The sequence below is a fragment of the Paramormyrops kingsleyae genome, chromosome 24 (genome assembly GCF_048594095.1).
Source record: "Paramormyrops kingsleyae isolate MSU_618 chromosome 24, PKINGS_0.4, whole genome shotgun sequence".
Classification (NCBI taxonomy): domain Eukaryota; kingdom Metazoa; phylum Chordata; class Actinopteri; order Osteoglossiformes; family Mormyridae; genus Paramormyrops; species Paramormyrops kingsleyae.
Genome location: NC_132820.1, coordinates 14,667,770 through 14,683,076, shown reverse-complemented (window position 1 = coordinate 14,683,076; position 15,307 = coordinate 14,667,770). Strand labels below are relative to the sequence as shown.

The following is a 15,307-nucleotide window of genomic DNA, read 5'->3' as shown; positions in this document are numbered from 1 at the left end:
TTGGTCACTGTCTGTCTCAGTGATTTGATTTGGTTCAGTGTTCTGCGTCTATATTTTGCCTTAGTGTCTCTGTCAATTTCATTACTTGATTATATAGGTTTCAATCTGGCTTGCGTACACCAACTATTATTTGGTAATTTTCTGAGACAGCCTTTTACCTACCTGCAGTCACTGACTGCTCCCTCACATTTTATTTTAGAAAATAAACTATGGCCTCCACGACTGCTACTGCATGCCCGCTCTGGTCGAATCCACGACTGCTACTGCATGCCCGCTCTGGTCAAATCCATGACTGCTACTGCGTGCCCACTCTGGTCGAATCCACGACTGCTACTGCGTGCCCGCTCTGGTCGAATCCACGACTACTACTGCGTGCCCGCTCTGGTCGAATCCTTGACTGCTGCACGAGCACAGGGTTATCCATTTATCCGGTGCCCCTGGAGTATTTTTCAGGAGGTTAAGGGCCTTGCTTAAGGGCCCAATGGTGACGTGACTATTCTCTCATGGATGGAATTTGAACCAGCGACCCAGCAGACATACCCCGAATCAGCAGGTGTGGGTTTACTGTGAGCCAGTGTAAACAGTGCAAACCCACTCTAATCCCACAGAGGCCTCCATTATGTAAGCCCATGCAAGGCCCGCAGAGGTTTTGTCCTTTGGGGCCAGAATGAGGGTTTACCTTGGGCAACCCCTTGCATTGACAGTACAGGACAGTTAACATGCAAATATTTCAGTCAGAGGTCTGCAAAATTCAACCCATCACAGTTCAACTGCAAGTACTTACTATTGATGATTTTATTAGTACTTAATTCATTAATCCATCCATCCATTATCCTAACTACTTAATCCCCACTGGGGTCATGGAGGCCATCCTTGGAACCAACCCTGGGCAGGCACCAGGGCACCGCTGAGCACACACAGGACCAATTTATACATGCCAATCAGCCTACCCCACACTCTTTTGGACCGTGGGTGGAAACCGGAGCCCCCAGCGAAAACCCATGCGAATAACCCTTGTTGTTAATAATAATAAGTATTATCATTATTATTTGTTAATAACAACAATAATAATAATATCAATAATAATAGTAATAAAACAGCCTAATTAGAACTACACACTTAAAGTTGTCATCAAAACTTTCTCTACTGCTTGGTTTATAACAGCTGTTTCAATTACAGAGAATGAACACTATTGTTCATTTTTTGTCCTTTGAAAAGTAGATAAATAAACAATACTCAGGTAGGCCTAGATTACCGTTTCCTGTCATCTGGCCATGCTCACAATTAGCAAATTTTTAAAAACAACTTAATGGCAGATTAATTATTACTCATAACAAATATATAATCGCGATTACATCACAACGTGATCGTGACAGCCCTACTTGAGAATGTTCCTTTCATCTTTCTGTCCTTTATGGCACATGGTGGTTCTTTCAGTTTTTGTGTAGGTGCATAAGGGTGTCTCTCTGTCCTCTGATTGATTCTGATTGGTCCAGGGCTTATATCCATATGTGGTATCGGACATGCTTGTGCCACATGTTGCTGATAGGGACCCATATGGTTTGGGGGGTCTTTACACTTTAATAGAATAAAAATACATTACATGTATTTATTAATGTGAATAAAAAGCTAGTGCATACACGTCCCACGTGCTGTTAGGAGTAAGCACAAACGTCCCTGCACTTTCCGTATTTTGAAAGAGTGCACTTAAACTCATTATACAGTATAACAAACATGTGAAAAGAAGAAGAAAAACTTTAGCGGTATTTACATATTTTAAAAGAAAGCACTTAAACTCATATTTAACCAACATGTTTAAAGAAGAAGAAGAAAAATTTACCAGTGTTTTATTTCATTATCTGTGACTATATAAAATGCTTTGAACTTTTACTTTCGTTTTTACAATTGTCTGTAAATCTGCAGCTTTCGAGGCTCATTTGGAAAAGGTGAGTTTGTTAAACAAATAGGCCTATATATCATACAAAACTGCAGACTAGTAAACTCTGTAGCTCGTTAATTTTGCCCGCCTGTGAAAAGTTTTTTTTTCTCCTTTATTTAAATTTTTGAGGCATTTTTGGCCGAACTGTTAGTTTCTGCTGTTCTTGAATAATACTATATCCAGGGAAATTACGTAGATGAGTAGAAGGGTTTCAAAATCTGTATTAGTATAAGAACTAATAATTATATAATTGTTAAATCCCAAACGTAATTATATTTTACCTTTTATCACCGTTATCCGTGTAACTATATAAAATGATTTTGAAATTCTAGTTTCACTTTCACTCTGTAAAAACTGCGGCGGTTGAAGGTTGTTTGGAAATGGTGAGTATTTAAAAAAAATATTTGTATATTTCAATAGCGTGCAAAATGTAAGAAACCCCCATAACTCGTCCTGCTAAACAATCTTTTTTGAAAAATCTTGAATAGACTGGAATTGACAGCAGCCTTCTCTGGGAACTTCTGAACCATGTAAATTTTAAGAAAGATTTCAGCATCTGTATTTATATAATTACTTATTCTAGAAATTCTTTAACCATTAAACATCAACCGGCCTTATATTTTTCCTTGTAAAGAAGCAAACCTGACGTAATCCCAGAGTCTAATTCTAATTAACACAACTGAGTTTATTTTAATATAATATACCATACATATAAATAGAAGTGTCCGTTTGTCGAGCGTTTTACTTATAGAAACTTACAAGATAATTCATGAATTATGGTGTGGCCACCGTTATCTGTGACTACCTGTATATAAAATGCTTTGAACTTTTACTTTCGTTTTCACAATTGTCTGTAAATCTGCAGCTTTCGAGGGTCGTTTGGAAAAGGTGAGTTTGTTAAAAAAAAGAGGCATATATACCGTACAAACTGTAGACGAGTAATCCTAATAACTTGTTAATTTTGTCCGTCTGTAGAAATATTTATATGTTTTTTTTATTTTTAAGGCATTTTTTGACGTAACTGTTAGCTACTGTTGTTCTCGAATCATGTTACTCCCAGGAGACTCATGCAAATGTATAGAAGGACGTCAGTTTCTGTATTAATATAAGAACTTATTCTAGTAATTATATAACTGCAGACGGACACTAACAGGATTCATGGTGTTTGTGTTTCTTCTGATGACAGCAGTCAATATAACAACTGAACTAAATATCAGAACATTTCTTTTTATGAAAATTATCCACAGTTTGCAAGTGTGCAGCTTTTGTCACTGCAGTGTATTTTTCTGGGCTTCTGGAAGAACATTTCTAGAGCCTCTTGATATGGGAAGTCAGGAATGTCTGGCTATACTTTATCTTCAGAACTTAAACACGTGCCAAACAATAGTGATGGACAAAATGACGCTTCCAGAACATTTTGCTATTTTTTTCTGTTCCCACTAGATGGAGCTCTCTGTTCAAAAAAGGGCTCAAAGTATTCTGAGAAGGGTCCAGCTGCAGACGCCTGTAGAGTGGAGCTCCACCAGAAAAACGTCACCTCCACAGGAAACACGTGGCCTCAACTCTGTGTCACAGCGAATAAACCCTAACCTTAACCCTAACCAGAGCTCAACTTTACGTCCTTAAAGATCACGTGTTTCCTGTGGAGGTGACGTATTTCTGGTGGAGCTCCACTCTAAAGGCGTCTGCAGCTAGACCCTCTTGAGTGTTCCGGAAATGAAGCAAAAGCGCCACGTGTACCAAATAGGATTTTGCATTTCACAAGTCTGAGATAGGAGATGAGCAAGTTATTTTAGCCATCGAATCGCTGTAGCCTCCCTTCTTCCTATCTTTTCTTAAATCTCTGTGGATTATTACCAGAGTTGGGTAATTCAGGTCGAGATTGTCACACACAGGTGAGCACAATGTATAGACCTGTTCTATAGGAAAGGTAACCTTAAATGACTTCTGTTGTGTAAGCCTTTGGCTTACTCAATGGGGGGTCCTTACGAGGCAGAAATGTAAAGCGCATTGAGACAATGTAATGTTGTGATAATGCGCTATATAAATAAAATTGAATTGAATTGAATTGAATCTGGTGCTATATAGAAAATAAAATTAAATTAAATTAACTTGACCTTCAAGGGGCGGCGGGAGGTGCCGTTGGGGGGGGGCGGGGCGCCCCCTAATATAATGGTAGGGGAAACACTGAAATATCTATAGATTTCAATATAATATAATATAGAATTAAATATCTATATTTCAGTAGCATGCAAAAAAACTCCATAAATAGTTCATTTATTGATTTTGTGAAAAGTCTTGCTAAACGATGTGTATTGAAACAACTTTGGCTGGAATGAACAGTTACTGATCTTCTCTGGGGATCTTCCTGAGGAACTCATGTAAATATGAAGAAAGTTTTTAGTAGCTGTATCCACTTGACATGCGTTTTACTGTAAGGCAGCTTATAAGATAATGTGTATCTGCCTTCATGTTTATAGCACGGCGTTTTAGGTCAACGACTGTATGGCAACTCTAAAAAGAAACGTGCTGCAATATTCAATATTCATGAACTGTGGTGTGGCCACAGTAATCCGTGTGACTAAAAAAGTCTGATGTAAAAAACCTATTAACTTCTACTTTCACTTTCACAATTGTCTGTGAAAACTGCGGTGGATGGTCTTTTGGAAGAAGTGAGTTTGTCCAACAAATATATGTAGACAATATTTCAGCATGAAAAATGGCAGTTACCGACCTTCTCTAGGGAACTTCCTGATGTGAAGAAAGATTTCAGCATCCATATTAATATAACAACTTATTCTATAAATTCTGTAACTGTTACATATCAACTGTATTCATTTTTTTCCTTGTAAAGAAGCACAACTGATGTTGGTGAAATCCATTACCTCAGAGCACAATTATAATTACCACAAACAAATTTCTTTTAATATGCCAGACATAAAAATTGAATAATCCATTTGAAGAGCGTTTTACTTTAAAGCAACTTAGAGGGGAGTTGTTAGAGATGAATGGAGCAAACTATTCATGATTTAAGCCAATAAATACACATTTTTCAGAGGGGGCTAAAAAATATTCTGGGGGGGGGGGGTAAAGTCCCCCTAAAATAGGCCTAACGACATTCATGTCAATTTATAAGAAAAGGTGTAACTGCCTTTATGTTTAAATTAGGTCATAGCATAGCATTTGACATCAACAACTGTACGACAGCCCTGAAATGAGTTTTGTGTAATATTTTAATATTCCGAATTTTTATTTTTTTTTTATCTCTGTGACTATATAAAAGAGTTATGATACCTTTCACAGTAGTCTGTAAAACTGCAGATTTCGAGGGTCATTTGGGAAAAGTTCATCTAACAAATATATGCCAATGAAGAATGGGACTAATTTTCAGCCTGGGAGTTTTATGCCCAAGACCAGCCAATTTTGTCTTTGTTTTGGGGGAACTTTGGTAAATGATTTTTTTTTTTTATAAAAGTCTTATTATCCTGATAAATTGCTGACATTTCAAGAAGAAAATAAATTATTAATAGCCTTTTGAACTGTTCAAGCAGTCTGACTTTTTCAGCCCTTCCTGGTCTTTTTCTAACATCCATCGTTTGAGTAAATTCCAACGATTATCAATAGCAAAGGATTAGTGGTGGCACCTCCACAACTGCGCACTGCGCTCACTCAGTTCCAAATGGCAAGCGATCACACAGACGCATGTGCAGAGCAATAATGGTCTGCTTTGTGTGTGTGTGTGTGTGTGTGTGTGTGTGTGTGCAGGGACGAATTACGGACCGGGCCAGCGGGGCCGCTTCCCAGGGGCCCTTGGGGTGCAGGGGGCCCATGGGGCCCCTAGCCCAAAACAATTTGCAACGCTTATTTTTTTTTTTTTTCAATTTTATTTATTTATATAGCGCATTATCACAACATTACATTGTCTCAATGCGCTTTACATTTCTGCCTCGTAAGGACCCCCCATTGAGTAAGCCAAAGGCAACGGTGGCAAGGAAAAACTCCCTAAGAGGAAGAAACCTTGGGAGGAACCAGACCCAAAGGGGGAGCCCATCCTCCAGGGGCCGGCAGATGAGTCAAATAAACAAGATGATATGACTAAGCTAATACAGACAAGATGAAATGACTAAGCTAATACAGGGGTTGAAATATATGTCTCAATGCAGCGGCCGACCGGTGCAGGCACGTGGTGCTTGATGCACGATGGCAGGATTAATAGACACACAGCCGCAGGATGGATGGCGAGGCATCGTGTTGAGCCAAGGGCAGGCAGGTTGGAGGGTAGTTGCCGGAGGTGGAGGTAGTTGTCTTGCAGGCCGCAGAGGCATAAACTCTTCAACGACATTGTGCTCCATGGAGCACACCCCAGAAGGGGTGAGGGAGGAAGTAAGAATAATTGTGTATTAGCCAGAGTTGAGGAAATCAGAGGCAGTGTAAGCAAAATGATCGAGTGCAATATTCGTCTAGGCTCCGGCAGATCTGAGTATAGCAGCATGAGAAAGAGGGAGAGACAGGCGGGAACACCAAAATTGGACAGTTGACAATGTATCAACAATGTATTTTCGTTTGTCTATTTTAGAGGATCTACATTCTTTGATCCTCTGCCTACAAGGGCCCCTGACCCTATAGGGCCTCTGATGGAAACATGGAGGGAGGGCGTTTGGCTGCCAAGGGCCCTTGAATTGTGGTAGTTGTGGTGGGGGGGGGGGCCCTCGCGAACATTTTGCCCAGGGGCCCACACAACCCATAATCTGTCCCTGTGTGTGTGTGTTATGTATATATTACACCATGGGGATCAAATGTCTCCACACTGTGATAAAAATCTGTTACTTTGATGTTGTGGGGACTCGTTTTTTCCGTGCTAATGAGAGGAAGCTCAATTTTATAAAAATCTGTGACTGCAATCAAAAAACTAAAAATGTCAAGTCTTGTTTGTTGTTTGGTTAATGATGGTTAAGGTTAGGGTTGGGTAGGGGTTTACGTTGTCATTTTTGGGATTAGGGTTTTGACCTGATAAATGAATGGACAATCCTCACAAAGATATGACTACAAACATTTGTGTGTGTGTATGTGTGTGCACATTTGGGAAAATTCTCTGGTTAACATTCTAGGCTTTACTGTACAATATTAAAGTTTCCAACCATCTTAGTTTTAAACTTGTTAAATTATTTTGTTTCTGACCGGCACAACCATTCAGTGGCCCACCTGGAATTCTCCCGAGCCTCCTGATTGGCAACTTGGGGCCTGAATATATGTATATATACACTCACCTAAAGGATTATTAGGAACACCTGTTCAATTTCTCATTAATGCAATTATCTAATCAACCAATCACATGGCAGTTGCTTCAATGCATTTAGGGGTGTGGTCCTGGTCAAGACAATCTCCTGAACTCCAAACTGAATGTCAGAATGGGAAAGAAAGGTGATTTAAGCAATTTTGGGCGTGGCATGGTTGTTGGTGCCAGACGGGCCGGTCTGAGTATTTCACAATCTGCTCATTTACTGGGATTTTCACGCACAACCATTTCTAGGGTTTACAAAGAATGGTGTGCAAAGGGAAAAACATCCAGTATGCGGCAGTCCTGTGGGCGAAAATGCCTTGTTGATGCTAGAGGTCAGAGGAGAATGGGCCGACTGATTCAAGCTGAGCAACTTTGACTGAAATAACCACTCGTTACAACCGAGGTATACAACAAAGCATTTGTGAAGCCACAACACGCACAGCCTTGAGGCGGATGGGCTACAACAGCAGAAGACCCCACCGGGTACCACTCATCTCCACTACAAATAGGGAAAAGAGGCTACAATTTGCACGAGCTCACCAAAATTGGACAGTTGAAGACTGGAAAAATGTTGCCTGGTCTGATGAGTCTCGATTTCTGTTGAGACATTCAAATGGTAGAGTCAGAATTTGGCGTAAACAGAATGAGAACATGGATCCATCATGCCTTGTTACCACTGTGCAGGCTGGTGGTGGTGGTGTAATGGTGTGGGGGATGTTTTCTTGGCACACTTTAGGCCCCTTAGTGCCAATTGGGCATCGTTTAAATGCCAAGGCCTACCTGAGTATTGTTTCTGAACATGTCCATCCCTTTATGACCACCATGTACCCATCCTCTGATGGCTACTTCCAGCAGGATAATGCACCATGTCACAAAGCTCGAATCATTTCAAATTGGTTTCTTGAACATGACAATGAGTTCACTGTGCTAAAATGGCCCCCACAGTCACCAGATCTCAACCCAATAAAGCATCTTTGGGATGTGGTGGAACGGGAGCTTCGTGCCCTGGATGTGCATCCCACAAATCTCCATCAACTGCAAGATGCTATCCTATCAATATGGGCCAACATTTCTAAAGAATGCTTTCAGCACCTTGTTGAATCAATGCCACGTAGAATTAAGGCAGTTTTGAAGGCGAAAGGGGGTCAAACACTCTATTAGTATGGTGTTCCTAATAATCCTTTAGGTGAGTGTATATATATATATTAGGGGTGGAGCCGAACCCGAATACGGTATTCGGAAAGGCACAAATAATGTTTTTTACGAATACTTATTTCGAACAAATACTTTTAAAAATATTTGTATTCGGGAACAAGAAAAACTTTATATCAAAATGCTGCGTTTCCTCTTGAGACCGCAGTGCATGCCCGGATGAGTGAGTGAGTGAGTGAGTTCAGGAGTCGGGGGGGGGGAGTAAAAGAGGTGACTGACACAGGCTGCTCCACACAGCAACAGAGAAGGCTCGGCTGAGCGAAAAAAGACTTAACTGTATCACTATTTTTGTACCTTAACTGGGTTCCGGAGGCAGTTTATAACTTTCGGGAAGCGGAGTTTGATCGGGAGATTATTCCATTACGCTGCATTATTGACGTCTGCAGTCAGGTGCTCTCATGTTCGCTCTGTTTACGTAGCTCTGTTAGCTGGGTAATTTAGACAATAGGCTGTTGACAGAGTAACGTTAACGTTTGGTTAAAAAGGTTAAAACAATGCTTGTGTAGTTGTGTCGAATTGTATGTACTTGTAGGAGTTATATGGTATGTTTAAGTTACTCTGTCTACTTCATATCCATTATTATAATGGATATAATTAAAGAATACTTACACTATAACGTAAATTAGAAGTGCAACGCAAAAAAAATGGATTTTTACGCCTATTTTGAATTTTACTCAAATACAAATACTTTTCCCCCCTCAACAAATACAAATACAGATACAAATACCGGCTGCTTTGCACACCCCTAATATATATACTCAGCAAAAAAAGAAACGTCCCTTTTTCAGGACTGTGTATTTCAACAATAATGTTGTAAAAATCCAAATAACTTTACAGATCTTCATTGTAAAGGCTCTAAACAATGTTTTCCATGCATGTTCAATTAAGCATAATCAATTAATTAACATGCACATCCGAATATCACACCTACGTGACAGGTACAGGATGGCCACAACAACTGCCCGAGTCACACCAGGAACACACAAGCCCTCAGTCCAGCCTCTCTCAGCCTATTTCGGACAGTCTGAGCACTGATGGAGGGATTGTGTGTTCCTGGTGTGACTCGGGCAGTTGTTGTGGCCATCCTGTACCTGTCACGCAGGTGTGATATTCGGATGTACCGATCCTGTGCAGGTGTTGTTACACGTGGTCTTCCACTGCGAGGATGATCAACTGTCCTTCCTGTCTCCCTGTAGCGCTGTCTTAGGCGTCTCACAGTGCGTACATGGCAATTTATTGCCCTAGCCACATCAGCAGTCCTCATGCCTCCCTGCAACATGCCTAATGCACGTTCACGCAGATGAGCAGGGACCCTGGGCATCTTTCTTTGGGTGTTTTTCACAGTCGGTAGACAAGTCTCTTTAGTGTCCTGCGTTTTTAGAACTGTGACCTTAAATGCCTACTTTCTGTAAGCTGTTAAGGTCTTAACGACCATTCCACAGGTGCATGTTAATTAATTGATTATGGTTAATTGAACATGCATGGAAAACATTGTTTAAACCCTTTACAATGAAGATCTGTAAAGTTATTTGGATTTTTACAACATTATTGTTGAAATACACAGTCCTGAAAAAGGGACGTTTCTTTTTTTGCTGAGTATATATATATATAATAGTGTGCAAAGTCTAGTAAACCTCATAACTTGTTCATGTTTAGTGGCTTTGTGAAAAGTTCAGCTGAATGATGGTGTACAAGGCCTGTGTATATGGAAATGGAAGTTTCCGATTTTCTCAAACCATTGGAGTTGTTAGTAATATATTGTAAGTAGCCCAAAGAAAGAACAAGTTGCTATAAATAAAATAAAAAACATCATTCAACTACAGTAATCACAGCAAATGTGCCAGTGTTAAATTAACACAGCATGGTGTCTATATGGGTCCACAACATTCAGTGTTACCTTTAACACTGTTAAGTGAGTGTTGTTTTTACAGTGTTAATGTTTATTAACTCTTATAGTGTTAAATTTACAACCTAGAGTGTTAGGACAATGTGTCTCCACCTCTTCCCAAATTGCAAGCCCATATGGGTGGCACACAAGTACAAAATGGGTGGCCCATATCTGCCCTATTTTAATGTACTCTCATTTGAACTCATTTGGGCATTCAGTTGCTGTTTTACTAACCCACCATAATAAGAAAGACTCAGACCAACATAGCCTTTTCTCTTTTCATGTAAGTTTTATTCTAGTTCAGTTCTTAATAACCAAAGAACTGTACAGAGACCTGCCTGTGGCATAAAAGTGCATAAACTGCATAAACTGTATGGTACCAGTCACCAAACACAGATTATGACTGTGTTAAACATAAATATTTAACAGGGCTGAAAAAAAGGTGAGAGCTATCTTAATGATTTAAGAAGTGTGTTTCTGCTAAAGCAGATATAATGGGTGGTAGCCTCATTGTATTTAGAGCACAACTTGTGATAGAACAAATCAAATAACTTGTAAAATAAATGCTTATTTAATATTAAGACTTTCATTAAGCTTAATTTTTAGAAACCCACCACGATCAAGGATGGTATGGCACTGAAATTAGACTTTACCACATTAGTTGCTTTTTTGGGTTGCCTGTGTTGGTGTATGCTAATTGGTCTGAGCAGTGTAATTTTTCTTATATAGGTGCATCCCCAAAGAAATCTCACTTGTAGAGATTTAGAAAAGAAACACAGTGATGGGATAGCATTTCTCTCCCAGCCAATATCTAATAGCTAATTAAGCCATAGAGACTAAACAAACCCACCCATTCTCTGGCTAGCACCCAAGAGCCATTTCTGTGGTTTTTGTTCTCTTGCCTTATTCATCACAATCACAGTGGATTTTTAAAAAATCTATTAAGTCAAAAACAGTACTGTGTCATGCTATGCAAATATACATCCAGCACCATTGGTCCACAGGGGAATGGGTGGTACCAGGAGCTGCACTGAAAACACACCGCAATTGTCCTAACACCTTTCCACATATGTTAATCATCCAAGGGTAGGACTGGCAGTCAAACACACCCCCACACCATTGAAATACATACCACTCTGGAGACATGCCCTGTTCATCTCCAAGAGTTTTTCCTCTGACTAAATAGCAACAAGCTACTGTATGAGACCAGAGTGTGAATTACACCTCCATAATTGGGGGGTACTGCCTTCATAACACTTCTATGACCAAAATGGTCCGCTACTGCGTCAATACAAATAGTCGCCACCAGGATCAATGTTGAGAGTGCAAGATGCGCTAGGGGTAAGATAATAACGTTAGACCTTCTTATGCATTAACATTAGCCTAATAACAAACCACACAGGCTAAGTGGCTAATTAATTTCAGAAAGGCACAATTTATTCGTGATAAAATGAGAATGAAAACTTAGGGAGTTCATCTCCTTGGAAAATGACCATGCTCGATTTTACCTCACCAAATAAGCCTGGATTAAATAGAGAACTTAGCTCTCTTGCTAGTTAACATAACTAACGTTGACTGTACCGGTGTTCTGTCGAGTTGAGGTACTTTGTCGAGGTAAGCTATGGTTAGGGCTATCGATTAGCACTACCGTAGCTTACCTCGACAAAGTAGCTCAACTCAACAGAACACCGGCCTCAGAAGGACAATGTTATGTAATTAAACTTATAAAGACGTCAGCTTGCATTAATAGATGAAACACTTAAACGAATAAATGAAGGTTTTAAAATAACACATTTTCAACAGGCTAGACTTCTGCTAGCTACTTACATTTACCAATGCACGAGTAACAGCACCATGACAGACAAACACAATGAACAGGTCACTCAATGAGAATGAATAACGCAACCGACTGGCTGCTTCTAGCGCCGAGGTGGTTAAAATGGTACGGTCCACATTAGGGGTGTCTAAAATCATTTTACATTAAATTTTCCTACAAGGTGAGGTTCTCTTTTTTTTTTTTTTAGAACAAAAGAAACATGATTAGACAAGTTTCACCTCAAGAAGTAGCAGACGTAGGCTGATCCTCACCAGGGCATGTGAGTGGAGTGGAGCGTGAGCGCAGAGCGGGCAGAATTTGGTCAGAGCGTGAAACGGTTTTTTAATTAAGGCTGGAGCGGTCACTCTGTCTCGCTCCAATTTTGCTCTGATACTGCTCACACTACGACTCTGAGACGTGCCCAAATCTATGCAAAATTCATCTGTACAATTATCAAGACTGTTAAACAAATTGGCCAAGATGGAATTTGCAAAGTATTTCACAAAGGAAACAGACAGGTCATACTGTAGAAGTGTACATATTGACAATAATGTAGAGCAAGAACAACAATGTGGTGAAACTGTTTCAGTGAGTAAACATTCACTTTGGAATCTAAAAAGACACCTTTCTCGGAAACAAGAGTGTACTACGAGAACATGCAGAGGCCAGAGCAAAATGTGAGCAAGTTATATATGGTTGTAGCATATCACGTCTATAAAGTAAATAAAAGTATAATAGCCTATAAAGTAAATATTGGTGATTAAATAAATTAGTTTTGTCATTCAAAGCAGGTCTAATAGGATTTTTTAAATTCATGTAACGCTGTCAGTGAAATTTAATTTTATTGAGACGCAGCAGCAGCATCAACAGAAAAAAATTGAGGAATTTAAAACGTGGATGCTTAGCCTGTATATTCTTTAGGCTATTAAGCCCACTGATTCCTTTCTTTTTAAGCCTATTTTTGTGTGGAATACCATTGCCAAACCTGTCCGTTGTTGCCCTTATGTTGTTTAAAAATAAATATTTTCTGTTCTGAGTGACAGTGTTGCCATTGCTCATAGATCCTTATGATATAAGGCTTCGGTTTAAAGTGACATTTGTCACCGCTCCACTCCGCTCATATGCTCTGGTGCTCACCGGCAAGCAGTACCGGCCAGGGGCGCCATAAAGGGGGGGAAAGTTTCCAAGTGCCCCTGACTGATAGGGGCCCTAAAAATTTTCAAACATAATTGGATTGATCTGTGCTGAGGGCCCGAAATGATACGCTTTCATGGGGCCCAAAATCTCTAACAGCACTCCTGGTACGAGCACTTCTTGAAAATTTGTTACATTGGTAGAAATGGTCAATGTCAATAGATAATTTAGTTAGGACTCTGTGCCTGTAATTGGCAGGTTGCCGAGCCTGTGATGGGTTAAGTGTTTTTCCCCCCTGGGCCCTTAAGCAATAGTCTTAACCCTAGTTTCACCAAGGAGTGGCTGATCATGCTTTCTAAATTGTCACTTTGGATTAAACCATCTGGTAAAGAAAGGTAATTTAAAATTTGTTGTTAAATGCAATTTGCATTTGAATGGATGAGGAAAATACTATGCATTCATTGAACAGGTCAGGAAGTTGGTGTTTGGAAAATGGGAGGCAGCAGCAGTACTGAACCCCCAGGAGAAAGAAAACTGTGCAGCGAGTGGTGAAGCAGGAGACGAAACCAACAATCCTTGACAAACCATGGAGGAATATTGATTGGGATGACAGGTATAGAGCCAATTTTCTTTAAATATAATTAACATTTCTTTTATTAGTGTCACATAATTTTATCCAGAGAGCGAATCACCCCTCCATAATTGGGGGGTATTGCCTTCATAACACTTCTATGACCATTATGATCCGCTACATACAATACAAATAGTCGCCACCAGGATCAATGTTAAGAGTGCAAGATGCGCCAGGGATGTTTACTAACATGTATGCAACACACGGTCATGGTCTGGACATGCGACACAATGAGAATCAATAAAGAAAATCTCATTGGGCCTCATTCACCAACCGTTCTTACAAACAAATTTGTTCTTAAACCCCACGTATGCACTTTTTTTACAAAGATTGTGACATTCACCAATGTTTTCTTATCTGAATTTGTTCTTAGCTAAGAACAGAATCTACGCACACTCAAGACCATTCGTACGCACATTTGAGTAATGATAGTTTGTTCAAAATAATTGGTTATAGCAGTTTTGTTCATTCTACAGTTCATAAAATGATAGTATTTTAATAATTTATAAAAGTAAAATATAAAAAATTATTTTAAAGTGTAAAAATAATTTTCATAGCAGTAACGGCGATTATGCGGATTATAAATAGGTCAGAATGTTTGTTAAAAAGTGCGTACTTGGGGTTTAAGAACAAATTTGTTCGTAAGAACGGTTGATGAATGAGGCCCATTATCCTTATCCCTAAACTCTAAAAAAGAATGTATTGGGGCTACTCAAAAAGGTGTGTTAACTATTTGCATTGTCCCAACTTAACTGTCCCAATTCAGTATTATAAAGTAATTGTTACTAAACTATCATTATTACACGAACAGAAATCATTAAATACACTAAAAGCTATATTAACTTGAATCTACTCGATATTCAGTGGGCACTATTTGAATTTTCATATTGGTTGTACTTAATGCATGTGTTAGTTACACCATTAAATCAAGTACAATAACCATGTTTTTCCTTCTATATCCAAAAGCTAAATTAAGTAATACCTACTTAATATTAATTCAATATTCATTTAAATATTAAGTTACCTCATCATTCAAATAAAGTTGCTCTACCTTAATTTTTTTGTTGTTTTCTACTCAGAAATGTCCATGCAAATAGTTAACACACTTTCTTTAGTATTAGTACCTTATTTTACTTAAGTCAGGGGAAATAAAAAACAAGAACCGCATTTCACAATTCAACATTTTAATAAACGTTAAATAATAATAATAATACTCATCATCATTTCATTAATCCCCATGGGGAAATTGTCTTTTACGTCTCCCTCAACTTGCGCTTTGTAAGTAAGTTGTCTGTGAAGGGCAGCCACTCATGGCTGCACCCAGGGACCTGGGGGTTAAGGGCCTTGCTCAAGGACCCACAGACATGCTGAGGCTGGGTTTGAACTGGTGACCTTGTGATTACAGG

At 39.3% G+C, this 15,307-nt stretch overlaps 1 protein-coding gene across 3 annotated transcripts in view; it reads left to right on the top strand.

The window, feature by feature from the left end:
- The first annotated feature begins 1,904 nt into the window (after positions 1–1,904).
- The window catches only part of LOC111834450 (interferon-induced protein 44-like), a 28,622-nt gene continuing 15,219 nt past the window's right edge, over positions 1,905–15,307 (top strand). The window contains exons 1-2 of one of the 3 annotated variants that reach the window (XM_023793758.1): positions 1,905–1,946; positions 13,740–13,883. The gene's annotated coding sequence lies outside the window, so the exon portion shown is untranslated. Of the gene's footprint in view, positions 1,947–2,791; positions 2,828–3,708; positions 3,835–13,739; positions 13,884–15,307 lie in introns of those variants that run through there. The other 2 variants (XM_023793755.1, XM_023793757.2) reach the window with 2 other exon arrangements.